General features: G+C 40.8%; 1 pseudogene across 1 annotated transcript in view; it reads left to right on the top strand.

Annotated features, from left to right (window-relative positions):
- The window catches only part of LOC144104006 (steroid hormone receptor ERR1-like), a 40,596-nt pseudogene that overhangs the window by 619 nt on the left and 17,796 nt on the right, over nt 1-22,181 (top strand). The window contains exons 2-4 of the transcript XR_013308404.1: nt 1,815-1,913; nt 6,486-6,603; nt 8,370-8,474. The product of XR_013308404.1 is annotated as a steroid hormone receptor ERR1-like (transcript). The remainder of the gene's footprint in view (nt 1-1,814; nt 1,914-6,485; nt 6,604-8,369; nt 8,475-22,181) is intronic.

Genomic DNA, 22,181 nt, shown 5'->3' with positions numbered 1-22,181 from the left:
ACGTATGCTTCTCAGTGGCAGTGGTTCCTGGCGTTTAGTTTTGTGTGTGTGTGTGTGTGTGTGTGTGTGTGTGTGTGTGTGTGTGTGTGTGTGTGTGTGTGTGTGTGTGTGTGTGTGTGTGTGTGTGTGTGTGTGTGTGTGTGTGTGTGTGTGTGTGTGTGTGTGTGTGTGTGTGTGTGTGTGTGTGTGTGTGTGTGTGTGTGTGTGTGTGTGTGTGTGTGTGTGTGTGTGTGTGTGTGTGTGTGTGTGTGTGTGTGTGTGTGTGTGTGTGTGTGTGTGTGTGTGTGAGAGTGTAATTCCAAGCTCAACAAAACATGGCCTGCCTATTCCACGTTACAAATGCGCACAGTACGCAGCCGTTCTGAGCATGGAAGTGGAATGACAGTGTAGCTACAGCTGTCTGAGTTGTGCACGTCAAACGCGCAAGAAATGCTGCTGATGACTTTCGCCACAAAAATAACTTTTCTGAATTCCTTCCCGGCGTTGTTCGCTCACATAGAGCATTAAGCATTTAGTGGGCAATGAATTTGGTTGATTGGTTTATGTTTTGGCATTTCAGGCATACTTCGAACTACAGTAATGAACCTCTACAAAGAAAAAAAATAGTAACATACCTTTACACCTTCCATCATGGCGCTGCACTGTGCTGAGAATGCTTTCATTTTTTTAATTACTCACATTGGGTTGCACGATCGCAAACTGTGCATAATGTTTTTTCAACTGCGCTTTGAAATAATTTTGTTTCAAAGGACTTTAGGTGTGCAATGGTCACACAGGCAGTTTCGCCAGAGTTCTTCAGTGAGAGAACTACTGACACTTAAATCTTGCCGAGATGTGTAATTGACATTTCCACTCTCACTGTAGCGTCATGCCGTAAAAAGCTTACTATTTTACATTGTGTTTTGTCGTTCTTGTGGTATTGGTGCTGATTCATTCACCTAGCTGTAATTTCACTGCTTTTCTGCAGCAACTGAAACAATGCTTTACTGATCTCGCCACTAGAACGCTAAGATATTCTGAGTTTCTTAATGTACCTGTAACTGAAAAGAGTCATTTAAATGCAGGCAAAGGATTTTACGGGTTAGTAGTTTGAAAAGTATTTTGACGTTGTTAATACACCTACTGTCGTTTTACAACTTTTTTAGCAGTATCAACCTAGTGTTAGTGGAGCAGGAAAGCGATAAGATTTCTAAATGGAGCCGGATCAGAATTCATTAAGTGCTCTCCTCCTTAACAAAGGGGGTCGTCGGCATCGCCGTCTTGGCAAATGTTTTGTGTGTGCAATTACTGTGTTTGAGGCACCAGTCCGAGAGACACAGATGTAGATGCTCTGTGTGCAGCCTATCAGCTACAGAGGTTGAGTGACAGCTGTTCTCACAGTTGCCACCACCCTTAATTTCCTTACTGCAATTGACCGGTCACTTGTAAAACACAGAAGGTAAATTAGTTCTCTGAGCACTAGCGATTGCGAATGTCATGCATTACGATGACAATAAATATTGTTATGTATCAGAAGCATATAATTACAGGCTAATGTAATAGTACTATTCATTGTCATGAAATATTTAAATATGGCAAGGGTATCATTCAGAGCTGCATGGTGTTTACAGTTATTTTGTAAGGGTACATACGTTGCATTTATTTTGAAGGTGTACTTTTGTATTGTGTGCTTTTAGCATTGTTTTCAAAGCTAGATGACCAGAATGCTACTGCTTAAAAACACTGATCTGATTGCTGCTTTTGTTTGCATTAGTGTGAAAGCAGTTGTGTGCTCAGTCTCACTGACCGATTTTTCTTCTTTGGCCTATACGCAGACATGTGGGAACTTCAGACTGGCAAGCATAGGTTGCACCTACCTGGTACCTCCTCATCTTTGCACACACAAGAATGACACCTCATAATCTGCCAGCCAGGTCACATCATTGGCTTACCGCAAGTCGTCACCACATTTTGTGATAGAAAATACTGGTGTCTATGCAATCGAATTATTTTACTGCGGGATATGCACAATGAAGATCACATCCAAAGAATGAAAGAAAACATATTCGATGGAAGTTTATCAGGTTGGGTTCTTGGAATAGTTGAAAGAAAAAAACTGATGCCAACCAATATTTTTATTTTTACCCAACGTTTCGAGACCAACTCGGTCCCTTCTTCATGGGTGACTAAGGTGTGTCAGCAGCATCAGCGGATTGCGGCTTTCGCTCTTCCTTTGTTTGCACGTGGCACAGTCCACTAACGTACGCGGAGGGTAGTTTTCCTGGAGTCCTATTCACCACAAATTCCAGGTGGGTCTTGTACGTGGCCACAGAACGGGAGCAGGTGACAACGCGCTTGGTCAACTGTGCTGTCTGGTGGCGTAAGTCAAGGCGTAATGATTTGAACAAAAACGTCTTCAACGGAAGTCCGTCTGGTTGGGTTCTTGGGATAGTTGAAAAAAAAAACTGACGCCAACCAATATTTTTAACTTTACCCAGCGTTTCGGTTCCAACTTGGTCCCTTCTTCAAGGACAGAGTTCGGCCAGTCTTCGACCGGCAGACCGCACAGTTGGCCAAGCGCTTTGTCACCTGCTTCCACACTGTGGCCATGTACGAGACCCATCTGAATTTGGCAATAAATAGGACTCCACGAACACTCCCCTCCACTTACGTTAGTGGACTGCGCCACGTGCTAACAGAGGCAGAGCGAAGGCTGCAACCCGCTGCTGCTGCTGCTGGCACACCTTAGTCACCCCTGAAGAAGAGACCGAGTTGGTCCTGAAAAGAAACGTTGTGTAAAGTTAAAAATATTGGTTGGCATTAGTTTTCTCTCAACAGCATCCAAAGAATAGCTGGAAGTGACGTCATGAACTAACTGCCTCCTTTTGGTAATTTTTATTTTCAGAATAATGTGGTCAATGAAAAGATGTGAATTACAAACTAAATATGTTTACACCAGCAAGGCAGACCTCATATCAAGCATTTGCATATTTCAAGTGTGTGCATTGAGTTGGTTAATGTCCCAGCACATTTATCCTCCTTAATATTTACTATAATAGAATGCAATGAACATTAAACAGATTGGGTTTCAAAATATTTGTTTTGGATATGGCTTTTCTTCTCATTTTTATTTTCGTTCACATAATTACTACAGCACATCATACCTTTCTTGAGGAGTGAATTTAGCGGCCTGCTTCTGATCTCTTACATTTTTAGAAGCAAGCTGCCTATTGTGAATCCAGGCACCACTTAAACGTAGCTGAGGAAAGCATTATAAAATTAGTTGCATTTTGGTTGCAGTAGTTGAGTGAAGGGGGCTGTAACAGATGGCATTCACAGCTTATGTTGTGACCTAAAAAGGACTGCAGAACAGCCAACTCTAAAGCGTGCTTTTCTGACCGCCCTCTATTCCCTATGGGTGGACCAAGCTGTACGTGCGAAGCAGTGCAGGAAAAGACAAGTGACGTATAAGTAATAAAAGAAACCAGGCCTTCTGTTGGGCAGAGACATGGATTTGATGTAAAGCTTTTTTGTGGTTTATATAAAGCAGTGCAAACCGGTCAGAACTGAAATGGCAACCAACATGCAGCTATTTGTAAACCGTAATATGCGTGATGGTTAACTGGCTCATTACTGCTCAGTATCAGCTACTGGGTACTCCTTGGAATTTGCATTCTCATGAGACGATTTTGTCTTGCTCTTATTTCTGCTACTTAATGAAGTACAGACAGCTTACCTATGGGGGATTTTTTTTTGCTCTGTACTGATGCATAAGGCATTGTCCTACATGGATTACCATGTGGTATTCTGGTACGACAGCTAAATATTTATAATCGAATTTCTTTCTCATGCTGTTCCGGTTTCAACAGCCAAACGATGACTGTGACATCAAAGTTTGCACATGGGTCACGGGAGACAGGAAGAAACTGCGATATAATCGCTACTTTGTCATTTTAATTTGCTGCGATGCTAAAGGAAGCCGGTCTCAACAGCCAGAATGGCAAGAAATGTCAGCGATTTGCTGTTTTTTCATGCCTCACGTGACCTAGAAGCAGTTTAACGTCACATTCATTGTTCAGCTATCGAAGCAGAGACTACATGACAGAAAAAAATCACTTATAAATTATACCACCTGGTGATTCATGCATACTAGTGTCTTCTGCATCATTGTAGAGGAGAAAACATGCCGCCAAAATTAATTTTCTGTACTCTTTCAATAACAGGTCAGTTTAATTGCGCAGATCTCGCTTTTGCTTTTCAAAACAATTTTGATCCCTTAATCATGTTCACTTCTTTATTATGCTCACAGTCCTTGGACAGCTGTAAATGATATTCTATCCTTTCAGAATGCTAAATAGAGGTACATAGTGTTTTGTAACTTAATTCTCGTAGAATGAACATGCAGCTAGCCTTTTTCTGTGGCTCCAACTAGCATTTTGCACCTTATATGGGGCATAAATGTTTCAAAATCAAGGCAGGCTCATAGGAAGTAGTATTCAATGGGGAAGGCTAGGCAGTATTTGAGTCGGTACTCTGCTGTTTTTTCATGAAAATATGCTCTCTTGCAGATGTGATCATTGTTGCACTTCTGTTGTGGAAAATAATTTTAATCTAAAATTGCGTGTCCCAAAATAAATTGAGCTGCTGCTGCTTACATGCCACACCTCCTACCAATTTTCATCATAATTGCTGCAAATTACTGAGGCTTGCCAGGGGCTGCAAAATTTTAATTCCATAAGCTGCAGTAAAAGTTGCTAAGTGAAATAAAGTTACTTGATTGCATATGGTGTACTGTTGCTCTGTATTTCTTGCTTGCTTCCAGCATTAACAGTTGTTACGTCATGCAATTACGGGACCTTTTCCTTCCCACCAGGGAATAGAGATCAGTGTGTAACACCATCCCATAGCAATGCTGTGGCCAAATTATTTACAGAATTTTTGCAGGTTCAAAAGCAACACGCTGCAACAAAAATAAAGTGAAAAAGGATTCCTACATAATTCCTGAAGAGCTTTCTGAAGAGTTATTACAGTTCGTCTCCTGAAAGCCACTAGCTGAACTCAAGGAATGCAGCGGCCATTTAGTTATTGGAACTCAATACTCAAATCTTATACAGAGACAAAAACTTCACATAGCAATGAAATGAATGCATTGAAATGGATTTCTATAAAGTTCCTCTAACTAGTTAAAAATAGAGTTGTTACAGTGTTTCTTTTAAAGAACAGCCGTGTCCCTATAACAATGCGGTGGCCAATTAGTTATTGAAACACTGTACCCAAATTCTATACACATTCAAAAGCAGCACATTACAATAAAACGAGTGCACTCAAAAGGGTTTCTAAACAGACTCCTCAGTGAGTTTCTAAAGCAAGTCGTAACAGTGTTTCTTTTAGTGGGTGCTAGCCATGTTCCCATAACCATGCAGTGGCCAAATAGTTATTGAAACACTGTACCCAAATTCTATACAGATTTAAAAGCAGTGCATTACAATCAAATGAGTACACTTAACAGGATTTCTAATCAAATTCTCAAGGAGTTTCTAAAGCAAGTCAGAGCATTTCTTTTAAAGGACATTACCCGCATTCCTATAACCATGGAGTGACCAATTAGTTATTGAAACATTGTACCCAAATTCTATACGCATTCCAAAGGAGCACATTACAGTGAAACGAGTGTACTCAAAAGGGTTTCTAAACAGCCTCTTCAAGGAGTTCATAAAGCAAGTCATTACAGTGTTTCCTTTAAAGGATGTTACCCTTGTTCCTATAACAATGCAGTGGCCAATTAGTTTTGAAACTGGACAAAAATTACATGCAGATCTAAAAGAAACGCATGACATTTTATTGAGTAAATTTAAAAGGTTTTCTGAAGAATCACGAAAGTAATTGTACATGTTTCCTTATGACATCACAACTTCAAAAAAATTTACCACTCGTACGCGGTTCGTTGCGTCCTGTATTACTCCATTAGCCAGACCCGACAGTAAACAAAATTAGCATTTTAACTTTTTACTTTACTAAGCAAGCCGATTATCAAAATTCTAGAGCTTATCAATTTTTTCTTGTGATTAGCACCCTGTTTAAGTAACAAGAAAAGTTTTAACAACTGACTATTTTATGTCTTGTAGGAGTCCTGTTCGGTGGTCCCGAAAGTGGGTGGATCTTCACTACAGACTTAAGTTGTGTCCGGCTACAGTAGCCCACAATGACACACAAATTGTTTCGCATTCACAGCGCGTAGATCGTCTTAAGTGCCCTGTAATTTTGTGGCACTCGGCTGCTGACCCGAAAGACATGGGTTTGATGCCGGCCGTGGCGGTCGAATTTTACTGAAGGCGAAATGCTAAAGGCCCGTGTAGAGTGCAATATTTGTGCACATTAAAGAACCCCAGATTGTTGAAATTTCCAGAGCCCTTTACTCCGGCGTCCCTCATAGCCTGAGTCGCTTTGGGACGTTAAGCCTTCATAAACTAAACTACGCTAATTCTTTGTTCGCACACCGACTGCAGGTGGGCAGCGTTCACCCCTAGGGTCTGTGGCGGCTGATGGCCGGCTGCACCAGCCTGAAGTCACTTGCAATCTGAGACTGTGGCATGTCCAGCTACTTCCTGTGCAGTTCGTTATGCTGTAAGTGAATTATGGTCGTTACTACAGTTGTGCAGAACAGATTTTAAGAGTTTATTCCTGAGATAGTGGGCAGCAGGATGAGATAGAGAGCAGAGCGCAAGATATAGGGCAGAAACAATTGGACAACAAAGTGCCACTTCAGCAGGTGCCCTTTTTTTCAGTGTTGCAGTCAGGGAAGGGGTTGTTGATGTCAGCCACATTCTCTCCCATTTTTTCTTTCTCTTCTTGGAGAACCAGGGGAGAGAAGGAAAATGAAGTGGGGCCTCGAACGGTCGTGAACTGGCGCAGGGCCAGATGCTTGTTTTTCGGCAGCTGGTTGTTGGTTCTGCAAGCAGAACCGATGCCGTCTCTTGTACTACCTCTCTCTTCCCTTCTCCTTCCACCCTCTCACTCTTTCCTTTGTCGTTTTTGGTCCCTGCTTTAAACTGCTGGCCGAAAGCAAGAGTTTAGGGATTGGGGGGGGGGGTCCTCATCTGCTTCAATGCATCTTGTTGCCCTGTGAGATGTGCCTGTGGTGTTTCTTTTTCAATCTGTTTATACTTTCTAAACCTTCTCACATATCTGTCAGTGGGGGCCTGGGGGGTTTGTGCAGCCACTTGTCATGCACCTGGCCCTGTCTCTTGGAACAGCACTGATGGTGCCCATTATAGTTGCTGCTGCTGCTGCTGCTGCTGCTGTTGCAGCAAGCTGCCAAAGTTGTCCACCTTGGTTCTGTGTGGGCCAGAGTTGGTGCCAGTGCCGAATTTGGAATGATTCCATTTGTCTTGTTGCTCTTCCAAGCTGGGACTGGAATGATGGCAAAAGATGAAAACTGGTAAATGGACGGAATGGATTGAAATGGGAAATGGCATAGCCCAAAAATTATCATGGACTAGTAGCACGAGCACTGTCACTCAGAAATTCCTAGTTTTTAATGCATTTTCTCAGAAATAAATGTCTTTTGATGCGAAACAAACATGAATATAGTCAAAAGAGACAAACTAAATTCTTAAAATGAAAAAAAAGTTGCATGGAGATGTCTACAATTTCTCCTTTGAGATGGACAGGGGTACAGATTAAGGTGAATAAGCAGTGATGTAAGAGTACACGTTAGGTCTTGCACTGAAATTTTCAAACGCAAGATGGAGTGATTGCAGGCATGAGAGTTAACAGCACCAGCCAGCTCCAGTGTTTAGCAGCTGGAATGATGATTCATTTCATGTTTGCAACAGCCAAAAATACATAGCAGAAAGCAATCGGGTGTCTACCTCGTTGCACTAATGTTCTTGTGGTGCAAAAAGAAACAACGAAAAATTTTATGCTATTTTCTTCCTTCACTCGGTTCAATCTTTAGTTTTGCCCATTGCAATGTGGTGTGCTGCCAAATCAACTATTTCATTATTTTCTTTATTTGTTCGATGAGTTCCTGACCACCAAGTGCCATGAACAGGCACTGTTTTAGGTGTCGGGAGCACATATGAGCATCAAATTTGTTTTCAGTTTAAGGCACCTGTGGCCATATTTCAGTGTGCAAAGTGAACCAATGCTGATAGATTTCAGTGCATGTAATGATAACTTCAGAACTATGTTCTTAGGGCACGCAGCTTGTGGCATTTGCCTATAGCTTTGCATACTCATCCTTCCTGAACCACATTTTGGTTTGTGTCGTTGCAAACAGGAAGGTATGAAGTAGTGGTGCATTGTGCTTTTGGGCAGTGTACTGAAGATGCAGGAGTAGCTTCAATGACTAACTGGAGCTGAAAATTTCTCCGATCAACCTGTTGCAGGGGTCCGGTTAGACAGAGTACGTGGTGGCCGCCACAAGTATTGGCACAGCACCAATGGCCCCTACCATGTACAGGCGCTCACACCAAAAAAGATTTCCCTCGAAGGTCAGTCGATCCATTAAGGGAACATCAACACTGCGCTGCTTCTTCCTTGCTGAAACAATGGGGTTATTGCAGACCAATGTATTCCTTGTGGCTGCTCCATATTCCTAAAGGCTTAATTTCACTGATTGCAAAGCTGAAAGCTCACAAGATAGATTTTATGGAGCAACAGCTGTTAAAGACACATTTCACAGTTCTGCAGAGTTGGCCTAACTTAGTGTCACAATGATTGGCCAACATGCAACAGTGTCATGCACGGCATCAGTGCAGTGTGCCATGGCAATGCACTACACTGAGTGGTAGAAAGCGCTGCCAGAGAAGACAAAATTTTCTGGGCATTTAAGTCGGCTTGCATGGAGGAATGCATTAATACCAAAGCATGTCTTTTGAGGAAAAGAAAGGGTGCAGTAGCTCTCACATCTTCACATCTGGGTGGACTCCTCAACCGCACCTTAAAGCATGCAAATAAAAGTGCATATGTCATTGGTCAGAACCCCCAAGCTAGCCTCCAAGTTAACTAAAACTTGTAATTTGTATGCAAAGCCAAATACTATGACACCATCCAGAACACTGTAGGATGAACGCTTGCTCAAAATTTTGGTGCGAATGTAGTTGGGAGTGCTGCCACCACATTGAGCTTGGCCAGTGGTGCCATAGCTGGGATTTGATCTACTTTCATAGATTAAGGAGTGAGGATTTGGGCACGTAGCTTACTTGTCATGTGGTCTGAACTCTTTGCGATCATCTGTCACGTAACTTGGTATGATGTTATGATTACATCACTGTCATGTGACCTGTTATGACATCACACTCATAGTCATCATTTTCATTACGACATATTACACCACTCACAAGTTCCGCTCACAACATATAACACCGATCATGTGATTTTGCTTGACGTTGACCTGTGACGTCACATGACACCGTTTTCTACGGACACGTTTTGCGGACGTGACCTTGAAACTGAGGCATTTAAAGCTTTCGCTTTAAATATAGTGAACAAAGTATGTTCACCACAGCAAAAAGCTGTTGCTGAATCTAACTTTACACACTGGTAACTACTCCTGCAAGTTTTTAGTGTGGTGGCCCTAATAGCTGCACTTTCCGATTGCAGGCATGCTTACTTCCGTACGTCCCTGAAGTGTACTTTGTGGCAGGTAGTCCACATGTGCATTGGGTTGTGGGAAACCTACAGGTGTGAAGGGTGCACCTGGGTGAAGGCCTTCAGGGTAAATGCCTTTATTTGTAAGGCTTTTAGGGTGAACGCCTTCATGGTAAATGCTTTCCTGGTAAAGACTTCAGGTAGAAGGAATTTATGCTAAAGGCGTTTAGGTCAAATGGCTTCAGCACGTAAGGACCTTAAGTGCCCATTGTAGTGCTACTGCATGATACTCTGCACTAAGCTATGCTAAGGCTTAAAGGCAAGATGCTGGTGGCAGCTTTTGTACCTTTCCAATGGATGCATGCACATAGCAGCAAAGTTGAAGTGGAGGGGTGAAATGTGCAATTAAGGCTGCTGTACGATCTATTTTTCCGCATACGCATGCGTCCTTGCAACCATGCACATGGGCTCGTAAGGGGGCATTGCGGATGAGGTGTTGTACGATCAAGTTTGCTTCCTGCGACCGAGCAGATGACTCAGGCATTCTGATTGGCGCGCTCGTCAGTGCTGCCCGTGCGGCAGCACAGGCATGTGCCGTATCAAAACAACATGTTATCTTGCCATACGAATAAACACACACATTGATATTGTGGCTCACCCAAGACATGTTTAGCTGTTTTTTCGTTGGAGGTAAAACCGCGATCTGCTGTGAAAGCCATGAATCTCGGCATGGCCGATTCTGACATCCGCGAACGAACTCGCAACAAACTTTGCAATACCACAGGTGAGCTTTTAAAACAGCGTCACGGGAAACGACTATTTCTACTTCAGAATGTGAAAAAAGGCATCTCACCGCGATCGTCACACAACTCGTTCGACCACTAGTCGGCTAGACTTCGCTGAAGACCACCCATATCTGTAACTGTTCTACTACGATCTAAGATTTTTGCCTCCTATTATTTGAAGAGTGCTCCCAGTGAAATTTATGCTATACATTATAATAACGATTTCAGAATGATCACGCAATTTGTATCGCGAAATTCTCTGAGCGAAGTATACGGGACGAGAAGCTATAACTTAGCAGTATATATTTGATCTTTTGTAATTATAACAGGGAAACTCACATCGCTGAGATCAGGTGCAGGTTAAGTCATCAGCTATTCAAACTAGCACACTGCAGTCTTTTTATGTATTATAATTGCCTTTATTTTGTAGCTTTTTCATTAGGCCATGCACACTTTTGATGTCATCTCTAAATGTTGGTTGTCATTGTCAAGTAAACAGGCCTCCTTGCTGTCTCCTCACTCAACTTTTATTGCAAAAGACACTTACTATTCATTGATATAAGAAGTGTGTCTGAATTATGCATGTACTAAAAATTCCATATTTTTGCACACTGGTGTCAAATACGAACTCAAACGTGCGAGAAACAGGCTAAAAGAGCAGAAAGATAAGATACCCCCAATCATTGTCAGATTTAAGGACTTGGCTGATCCTGACCTTTGGGTTTCGAAGAAATATGCACTGCAGTCTGATAACATCTACATAAATGAAAATTTGACACGAGCACTAAAGAAGCTGTTTTGGCAGAGCAGACAGAGAGACAAACAGCAGGGCTATAAGTTTGTCTGGATGCGCAGTGGGAAAATCTTTGCCAGGCGGGAAGAAGGAAGTACTGCTATCAACGATGATTTTGTTCCTCCAGTGTTCAAAATTTATCGTAAAGGCAAGACCACCAGGGGTGGTGGAATAGCTGTAGTAATGAAATTAGATATAGAAACAGTTCGTCTTCCTGACCTAGATGACATAGAATGTTTATGCTTAAATGTGAAACTATTTGGGCATGTCCTCTTATTGTATGCAGTATATAGACCACCAGAGTTGATGCCTGATCTTCTAATAAAACTAAGGGATCATATGGCACATTATAGCAAATATAAGATGTTAGTGGTTGGGGACTTCAACTTTCCATGCATTGACTGGGAGCGTTTGCTTTCCAGTGCCGACTCTGCAATTGATTCAAATACTATGTTTGATATCATGTTTGAGAATAATCTCGTTCAAATTGTCAGTAAGCCTACACTTGTAGGCAATTCATCTAGTTCCATTTTTTATTTAGTTTTTCTTCATCCTGCTTTTGATGATTATGAAGTGTCGTGGATTCCGGCTTATCCGATCATAAAAAGGTATCTGCCTATCACTTGCTCCCAAATCTGTAAAAAATGATCCAGTGGTTAAAATAGTGAAAGATTTTGAGCATGCTGACGATGATGCCGTTTTAGATTACTTAGATTCTCAGTTTGCTGACTTCTCTGATGATGCTGCTGCCGTTCTTTGGAACAAATTTAAGAATTTATGCTACTTTTGTTTGAGTAATTTTATACCTGACAAAATAAAGAAAACGGCCAAACATATGCCATGGATGAACCGGCATATAATACATTTAAAACGGAAGGCCAAATGCCTACGCAAGAAAAGAACAGCATCACAGGCTTTCTGCAAAGCTTGCACAGCTCTTTCCAACGCCATTATACATGCAAAGTATTTATTTTAACACTACTCTCCCGAACTTCATTTCTGAGGATCCTCGAGGCTTCTGGAACTTTATGAAGGAAAGCAAAAGGCATGTGCAACAAATATCTCATAACGGTGCAGTAATCACTAATCCCAAAATTATTGCAGAACACTTTAAGGAATATTTTCACAGTGTTTTCTCCACGCCCGCTGAACCTTCATTTTCAACATTCCCATCACATTTCCCGAGTGTCACTGATTTGATTTCGCATGAAGGAGTGCTGAACATGCTGCTCAGAATTAAAGTTAAATCTTCACCGGGACATCATGGTATACTAGGCGTATTCCTTCACAAATTCACTGAAACACTGAGAAAATTTCTCGTAGTTATATTTCAAGCTTCAATTAGAACTGCGTCCATACCTGATGATTGGAAGACTGTGCGTGTGGTGCCCGTCCTGAAGAAGGGTGACCCACTTTCTTTATCCAACTACCGCCCTATATCTACATTATGCTCTTCTTGCAAGTTCATGGAGCACTTCGTGGCTAACCTCATTTCAAAGTTTCTTCAAAAAATAACATTCTGTCGCAACAGCAGCATGGCTTTATAAAAGGATTTTCTATGATTACTCAGTTAGTCACCATATTTCACTTTCTTGCTTCTGTCGTGGATAGGGCCGGCCAGGTAGATTTAATTTTCTTGGATTTCAGTAAAGCTTTTGACCTAGTACCCCATGATAAATTAATTGAGAAACTTCAACTGACAGGACTGCTAGATTTTTTTATTGCTTGGGTATCAATGTATTTAATAACACAATGCAAACAGTACGTAACTATTAACGAAGAAGATTCTGGTGCTTTCCCGTCATATCTGGTGTCCCTCAGGGCAGTGTGCGTGGGCTGGTGCTATTTTTGATATATTGCAATGACATTGTAGATGTGGTTGATGAAGATGTACAGATTCGCATGTATTTTGATGACTGTATTATTTTCAATGAGATCCGGTTAGCTGACGATCAGGCAGTACTAAACACTTAATAATATCCACGCGTGGTGTAATCGATGGTGCATGAAGCTTAACTTTGAATAGACTGTCCTACTACGTGTTACAAGAAAACTTAATCCATTCATATGCTCTTTCTTTCTTGGTTCCGTAAAAATTACTCAAGTAAACGAATATAAATATCTCGGTGTTACATTAACAAACAACTTAAGCTGGAACACTCATATTTCTAACACTGCTCGTCTGCCTTACATATACATTGTTGCGCCATAAACTAAAAGATACACCACTTCAGGTTAAGAGACTGGCATACGAAACCTTTAAAAGGACTAAATTGGAATATGCATGCATTGTATAGGATCCGTATACTGTCACTAACATAAAAGCACTTGAGTGGATCCAAAGGAAAGGTGTGCGATTCATGTTTTTGCAATACAATCGAACTGCTTCAGTCTCTGCATTTATGCAGTCGAATTTAATACCAACCCTTCAGTCCCAGCGCAAGTTTCTTAGGTTGAAATTCTTATTTTTGTTATTTAACAGTAAACTTGGAATAAATTCTTCACCGTATCTTATACTACAGAACACCAGACAAACACGACACTACCACTTCCTTTCTCTGACCCCGTACTTTGCAAAGACTAACTTATTTGAGCACTCTTTCTTTCCGCAAACCATCAGTGATTGGAACAGCTTACCAGCTTCGTGTGTACGGTCTCTTGACCTGATAAGCGAATATTGTTAGTTTTTTTTCGGCTTGTTGTGTTAGCTTGTTTTTTGCCTTTTCATGTCATTTCCCGCTGCTCGTGTTCTGTTTGCATTTTTGTATTTTTGCTCAATTTGTGATCTGTTTCTGTAATCCACTCCTGCTTGGGCCTTACTGCCTGCACTATGTCGTCAATAAAAAAAAAACATTGCAAGGAAAAGTGATATTGAAAAATAGACTAATTGCGGAGTTCTATCCTTTTTCTAGTGGTATTTTCATGTAAACCTGCTTTTAAAAGAAGAAAGGTTGACGCTGGAGTTAAGTTTATTGCATGTAAACATACGCAGCATAAGGAAAAACTGGGATCAGTTATATGCTTATGTAATTAGCTGGCAGAAGAAAGGAGACATAATTGTCCTAACAGAGGTTAATCTAGATGCAACCCGACAAAACATTTACAGCCTTGTTGGGTACTCTCGTTACACTTGGTGTCGAGAAAACCGAAAAGGAGGAGGGGTGATTGTGTTTTAGGATACCTGGCTGTCAAACGAAATTCAGGTGTACATAGACCACGTAGAAATGGTTGTTTCGCTTAACAAAATGAATACATCTTATACTGTGTGTGCAATATACAGACAACCCAGCAAGAACATTATTTTAATCCTGGAAGAACTTTGCTAACTCGTAAAACACATATGAATCAGAAGCAGTTTATTGTAGCGGGAGATCTAAATATAGATATAATGCAAGAGTCAAAGAGGGTAGTCAGAGACTATCTAGATCTACTGGCTGAATTTGGCTTAGTTAACTTTATTAATAAATGCACTAGAGAGGAATTTTTAGGTTCCAAGATAGCTACATCATGAATCGACCATATAGCTGTCCGCATGGCAGACAAACACTGCTCTTCAGGAGTAATTAAAATGAAACTCGCAGATCATAACTTGCTGACACTTGTAATCATGACAGAAACTTGTAACCAAGAAGGCAATGCAAACATAAGGCCCATAACCAAAACTTTAGACAACAGGAATGTAGACAATGCCATTCAGAACACAAACTGGGATGCTTTGTTTCTCTAGATCACATTACGTTGCGTAACCAATTTCTTGCAAAGTTCCACCTAATATACGCGTCATCACATAAATCGGTAAAAATTAAACAAAGAAAACCCGACAACCACTGGATAACGCAGGATATCATCGAGTTATGGTATTTAAAGGATAAAGCTTGGCAGAACTTAGAAAGGACCCTGAAAACGCCACACTTAGGCAAGAGTTTTGCACATTGCAAAATCTGGTAACAGCCAAAAAACGACTGGCTGAAAGAAGATACTTATCCCAGCAGTTTGCACAGAACAGGCACGGTGGAAAAAAGACATGGAAATTAGCAAACAATTTAATGGGCTGATTCAAAGAGGCTACGATTGAGGAGACTATCGAAAAAAACTTTCCCAAGGAAGAACATAGTCATTGTGTGAACTGTTTAACGACACATTATTCACGCGACAGATAAGCTGCGCCGCTCATGGCACAAAACGTCTAGAATACAAGCCGTTATGTACATGCGCACAAATTGTGTACCTTCCAGAGTTAATAAAGGCTGAGCTGTGGAACATCGTAAGTAAAATGAAGATGTTCAAGCCACCAGGCTTTGATAAGATCCGTGTGCGCAATCTGTACTGCAACTTTAGCATATTAAGAAGTGTGATTCTCAAAATACTAAACGGCATATTAGAGACCGGGATAATGCCGAGAGAATTTAAAATATCAATAGTGACGCCTGTGTATAAAAGTGGAAAGAAAAATGACTGCACAAACTACAGACCAATTTCTATTATATCTGATTTTGCGTATATTTTGGAAAATATGTAGCATCCGTTATGCAGTTTTTGTGAGAAACATTCCTTAAACAACGCAGCACAGTACGGCTTCATAAATGACCAGAATACAACTACACTCTTAGGACTCTTGGATTACGTTAACACCGCAATAAAAACAACCACCTTACATTAGCGCAATTTTTAGACCTATCAAAAGCCTTTGATACTATTGATCACACGTTAATGTTGCAAAAGTTAGGAAACATGGGTTTCAGGGGACGATTTCATCAATTCTTCCAGAGATATTTCACAGACAGATCACAGTCTGTTGTAATTGATGACAAATACAGTGAATATAAGGTGATCAAATTTGGTGTTCCTCAAGGAAGTACACTGGGCCCATTGCGATTCAATACGTACGTCTCTGAAGTAGGTTTTTTTAAATTGATGTCAAGAATTTTTCAGTATGCAGATGACACAGCACTAGCACTAGAATTCACTTATCTTCATCCTGGGAGCAAAATGTTTCAGCAGAATATGTGCAAGGTGATAGACTGGCTTGCCCAAAATTCAATATATTTCAATCAACAAAAAATGAAGCTGCTCTGTTTTAGAAACCCGCAGAAGCGAATGCCCCTAATGAGTCACTTTTCTCACATGGCTCTCATTGTGATTCGTGCACATGTAATGTCATACCATTTGCGGCTTCAGTTAAATATGTTGGAATAATATTTGATGAGCATGTAACATGGAATAATCATGTGCTGTATATATATAACAGGCTTAGAGCCGTGTCTACGATGATGTACAACCTCAGAGGTAAGACTTCGATGCACCTAAGGTGCATCATATTCAAGGCGCCAGATGATTCTATAACCTACGGCCTAAAATTGTATAGAACTGGCTCTGATCACAAAGTGGGAGCCATAAATCGCCTATATAAAAGAACTGTAAACAGTATAACTTACGGCACTATGCTGGAGGAGGTTAATAAGGAGGAAAAATACAGGACTAGGCGTACTAGAAATGCGGGAACTATTTTATTACACAGTGCTCACACGTCATTACTTTACAAATGCTTTCAAAATGCCCGTCAAGAAAAACGTTGCCTTAAGAAAGATAGAAACTTATATTAAGCCACGATGCTTTGCACATTGTGGGAAAAAAATAAGGAGATATTATGTGCCACAAATATTTAATGAACTTGGCAAAGAGTTTTTCAATTTCAAAACTAAATGTATAATGACTAAAGCAATAAGAATATGATGCCAATGCTTGCAGATGAATCATTGATGGCCTCTTGCACACTGTATTCTGTTTTCAGTTTTGCTTCACATTTTAGATTTGTTTTAGATATGGCTGATTTCAAGCTGTTATGATGTCCTCTGTTCATTTCTGGTTCTCGTTTTTTCGAGTTGTATTCCTATTTGGTCAATATGTAGGTATACTACTTATTATTTGCATAGTACACATGTACTAGTGTGCCTAATGTCATTATTTTGTGTGTAATTTTTTGTACACTTTCGGTGATTCACCATGCTGCTTGAACAACCAACAAGCACTCTGTGCTTAGGTTGGACAGGAAAACTCATATGCTGAACAGAGATGAATAAATATTGATTTGATTTGATTTCTCAGAGACTAAGGTGCAAGTGTATGTCACGAAAAACGAAACGTTGGCTATCACTGGAATGCTTTCCAAAAACCGTACCAATTTGGAAGGAACTAAATTGGGCCACAGAAATTAAGCAGTGTGAGAGTACATAATGTATTTCACAATTAGGAACCCTTGCTAGTCATAGAAATGGTCAAATAGTTTGGTGCTTGGGACATTAGCAGAACTGAAAAATTTACCACATTCTGCTGTATGCAGCCATGCGTCATTCATATCCGCTCTGTAATATGATGGCTTGAATTATGGACTGTTTTTCTGGAGATGAAACTATCAAAGCATACATGCCTTACCATGGAACTTGCTGTTTGGTCAACTGACAGGGTTTAAATGCGCAAAGCCCATTGGGACCCGCATATTTTTGTCATGTAATATGGACTGCAATGCGAACGCCTGGACTGTGGTAACCAGATACTATAACACAGTGCAAGGACTGTTAGAAGTATTTGGCGACAAATACAGACTGAATCATATGGCTGTTGCACCCTGGAATTGCCCTCATACCACTTACAGCATAGCGTGCAGTTATTGTTAAACGTTGAACTGCCAGGCGCGCCGGCTCTCTGCTTGCACTTTCTGACTGACAAGCACTTCTGTTTCTGATGTCAAAATCATTGGCACTGAAAGCTCGGCGACTCGTTTTCTGGTGCACTTTGTTCACTGCACAATTTAAATAATTAAGCCGCTCACTGACTGTTTAATCTTTTTGTTTTAATCTCACAGATGTTTACTCGCAACACTAATTGAATTTTTTTAAACAGAGCATACGGCAAGAAGAAAAAACTACTCGAGTTAAAGTTTGTTGAGCACGAGAACTCAGCACAGGTGTAAAGCAGGGAATCTGCCAATACAATCCAAGCAATAAAGAAATGGCTGAAATTGAATGTGATCTCAGCCTCGACAGGTCGATGGCGGCACCCACACTGTAGGACTTTCAGAAATGGCTCAACGTCAGCATTGCAGGGCCAACCACAGTGCAATAGTGCGTAGCACATTTTGAAAAATTAAAACAAACCTTGTTAACATAGTTTGGCAATGTGCACAAATATGGCCCGGTCACCACCCCAGTGAACACCAACCCATCTACTGCACAACTATATGCTTTCTTGTCAAGATAAGCAAGACATCTTATAGACGTCTCAACTGGCCTCTGAGAAAGTTGTGAAACGTTTAAAAGATGTCTTGAAAAGAGCTGCAAGGCATTTTCAGACGTCTTGATATATCTTTTAGCCATCTTGTAGCTCAGCTAATGCACCCACTTTTCTTAGCTATAAGGTGTCTTGCAAGACATCTTGTGTAAGTCTAAAAGACAAATCTTATACATTTCAAAGGTTTTTTACGAAACATCAGTCAGTCTACCAGACGTCTATAAGGCATCTTGCCCAAAACATGTCGTCCTAGAGATGTATGAACTGCCCCCCCCCCTCCGACAGTTGCTAGATGTTTGCAAGATATGAAAGACATTTCTATATGTCTTGATACATCTTGTAGCTGTCTTCTAGCTCAGCTAATGCAACCACTTTTTTTAAGGTACACAGTGTTTTGCAAGACATCTGGTAAAAATCTCAAAGAAGGATAATATGCCTAAAATGGGCTATGGAATCTCCTGTCTCCCTGTCCCCTCACCTCTTTCATTTCATTTCTCCATTCTGCCTGCTATTTTTTATTTCCACTGCCCCAGCTCAGGTCCTTCATTATCGATGGCAGATGCCGGGGCTAGCAAAAATCTTTTACTTCCTTTTTTATTACTATTTATTAAAACCACTACTGCTTATCTCCTGCAGGTATTAAAATTATCGGTTTGTTACCTGTTATTCTCAACAGAATTGTCTGAAATGCACCACTATCAGACAAAAAAATATAAATCACCTCACCAGATGGGCCTACAATTAGCTGCAATGCCCTTGCATACCCACACTGCGTTTTCAAGTGTTGAATTCTTTGCAACCTTAAATGTGATAAAATAATTTGGGAGTGCTGCAGTGTTTGGTGTCTGCTTTGTTATGATGTGAAGTAAATTGATGCACGAGTGTCATTCAATATTAATTGTCGCCTAGCTGGCAAGAACTGTAGTTCTTTTTTATTACAAAGCATGCCACACTGCACAGTGAACAGCCATTAGTTATCTGCTCTTTGGGAGGTTCGGAAATAATAATACATGATATTATGAAACAAAATGCGTAAACTACAGATCATTTAATTTTTCTCAAAAATGTACACTGCAGCGTTTTAAAATGCTTGACTTGCACAACTGAAAATCGGAGACATGTTTTAAAAGCAAATGCAGAAAGCACAGGAAGCCACTATCAATAGCATGGAAATGACGATAATAATGCTCTTGTCCCAAGCTTAAAATCATCCCTTTATAATAAGGACGAAAACATACAAAAAACACTCCAGCCAAACACATGCAATGATTAAAAAAAAGGGAGTGATGCTCTACTGTTGGTCATTCTGAAAGGCATTAAAGCCATCAACTAGTTGGTGAGAACTAAATCAGTTTTTTGTCATAAAGCATAGCAAATTGCAGTGAACGGCCATCAGTTAATTAGCTACTCTTTGGGAGGTTCAGCAATAACAATATACGATGTTAGGAAACAAAATTCGTAAACTGTAGATCATTAAATTTTTCTCAACAGTGTACACGGCAAAGTTAAAATGCTTGAGTTGCACTACTAAAATTGCAGATATGTATTAAAAGCATATACAAAAAGCAAAGGAAGCACTCCACATTAAAAAGACAAAATAATAATGCAGTTCTGCATAAGCATAAAATTGTCTCTTTATACTAGGGGTGAAAACATACAAAAAATGCCAAAATCAGCAACGTGAAATGACTAATAATAAATGGGGATAGGCATGCACAGGTGCACACACAGCAAGGTGAAACAAACAATTTGCACAAAGTTCGTACAAAGGCATTCAACTTTAAATAGGAAAAATATAGCATATAGATAAAGAATGCAGAAATTGAAATACAGAATGCACAGCAAGGAAGCATCCTGAGAAAATGCAAAACCAAGAACCCAAGAAATTCAAACACAAATTACAATTCAATGAGGACATGCAAAACAAAGAATGCAGAAAATTTGCACAGAACAATTCAATGACTAGAGCACTGCCTGAGGGTACTCATGAGGTCTGGAAGAATGAAAATATGAAAAGAGGGTGAAGGTACACGGGCTCTCCTGTGGCCTTTCATCTTCCTGTACAGTTGTCTTCTCGTTTCTGCGAAAAAAAGACATTTTCTCTAGTAATTAGCACAAGCCACATGATGTGAAGGATTTTTTCAGTGCCCAGTAGCCATCTAAAAACTTATTCGAAGGGCATTTTCTTAACCAGTGTATTCTATTAGCTATACAAGCCAGTCAGCCCATTAAAAACACACACACCAGATTTCTAGGAGAAGGGTTGACAACAGACCAAGGAATAACTTACCAGGTTGAAGCCATACATTTCTGAATTGATAACCTAAGCTGAACAAGGCATCAAAGCCAGAATATTACAACCAGTGCTAGGGTTAAAGAGGCAAGCTGCATAAGGTTTACTTATTCATTTTCTTTTCGCATTTACAAGTGCTGCTTTAAAACACACACAGACACACATGCAGAAAGGCTGAGTGCCGGTCGAAATGTTCACAATAAATCTGAGAAATTCTTGTCTTTTTTCCTATCTCCTGCAAAAGCAAACAACATATTTGAAAGTTTGTGTCATTAAAAGCCAGATTTTGTCAAGCCACAGAGGCAAGTGTAATTGCGTTATTGAAGTTCTAAAAACTCATAAGGCTATTACTAGACTCCGTCTTACTTCGTTATGTCATAACGGCTCAGCACCCGCTATTTACGGCTTACCTAAAATTCATAAACCGGACATACCACTCAGGCCGATAGTTGATTTCACGCGTTCCCCAATGCATAACCTATCCAAGTATCTGCACCAGGTTATTGGACCTCTTGTTGGACGTACGCCAACATACGTGAAAGATTCCGCTGATTTCGTTGCTAAACTGAAGGCCGTGGCGGTTGACAACGAAGACATTATGGTCTCGTTCGATGTGAAATCGATGTTCACATGCGTTCCAGTAAACTTCGCTGTTGAATGCTGTGAAAGGGCACTGGAAGAAGACCCATCACTACCATCCCGTACGCCTTTTGAAGCAGTTGATCTGTGCCGCCTCTTAAGCTTCTGTCTTCAGTACATATATTTCGTGTTCAGCAACGTATATTACAAGCAGGTGTTTGGAACGGCCATGGGTGCATCTGTGTCCGTAACCTGTGCCACCCTCGCGCTGGAGTGTATTGAAAGTTCGGGCCTACAATCGTTTCATACTCGTCCGAAGCTGTTTTTACGATATGTGGACGATTGCTTCTGCGTAATTCAGCGCAAGGATGCCAAACCTTTTTTAGACCACCTCAACTCTTTTCAACCAACAGTTCAGTTCAAAATGGAACAAAAAGCCGCCGGAAGTATTGCTTTTCTCGATGTTCTCGTTCTCCGCACTCCTGATGGGCTCGCCTCTACTGTATACCGAAAGCCCCCACATACCAGCAAGTACCTCGATTTTAAATCTGCCCATCCCATAGGCCACCAACGCTCCGTCGTGTACGCTCTGCTCAAGCGAGCTGGTCGTCTATGTTCTAGTCCTGGCCTTCTCTCTTACGAGCAGCAGAAAGTTCGCGTCGACCTTGAAAATAATGGCTACCCCCGTCAGATGCTAAACAATCAAGAACGCCGCTGTAAGGAACCTGCTCAGCCCCAGTTTGTTGGGCAACAGAAACGCACGACTGTCCCGCATTCCCAGGGTACAAGTGAGGCTCTGGCGTGAATATTTGCCAAATACGGCGTTCGAATTGCGCACGTACCGTCCAGCAAGCTGAAACAGCAGCTGTGT

The sequence above is a fragment of the Amblyomma americanum genome, chromosome 9 (genome assembly GCF_052857255.1).
Source record: "Amblyomma americanum isolate KBUSLIRL-KWMA chromosome 9, ASM5285725v1, whole genome shotgun sequence".
Lineage (NCBI taxonomy): Eukaryota > Metazoa > Arthropoda > Arachnida > Ixodida > Ixodidae > Amblyomma > Amblyomma americanum.
Note: the sequence above shows the minus strand (reverse complement) of the source record. Positions and strands in the feature narration are given on the sequence as shown.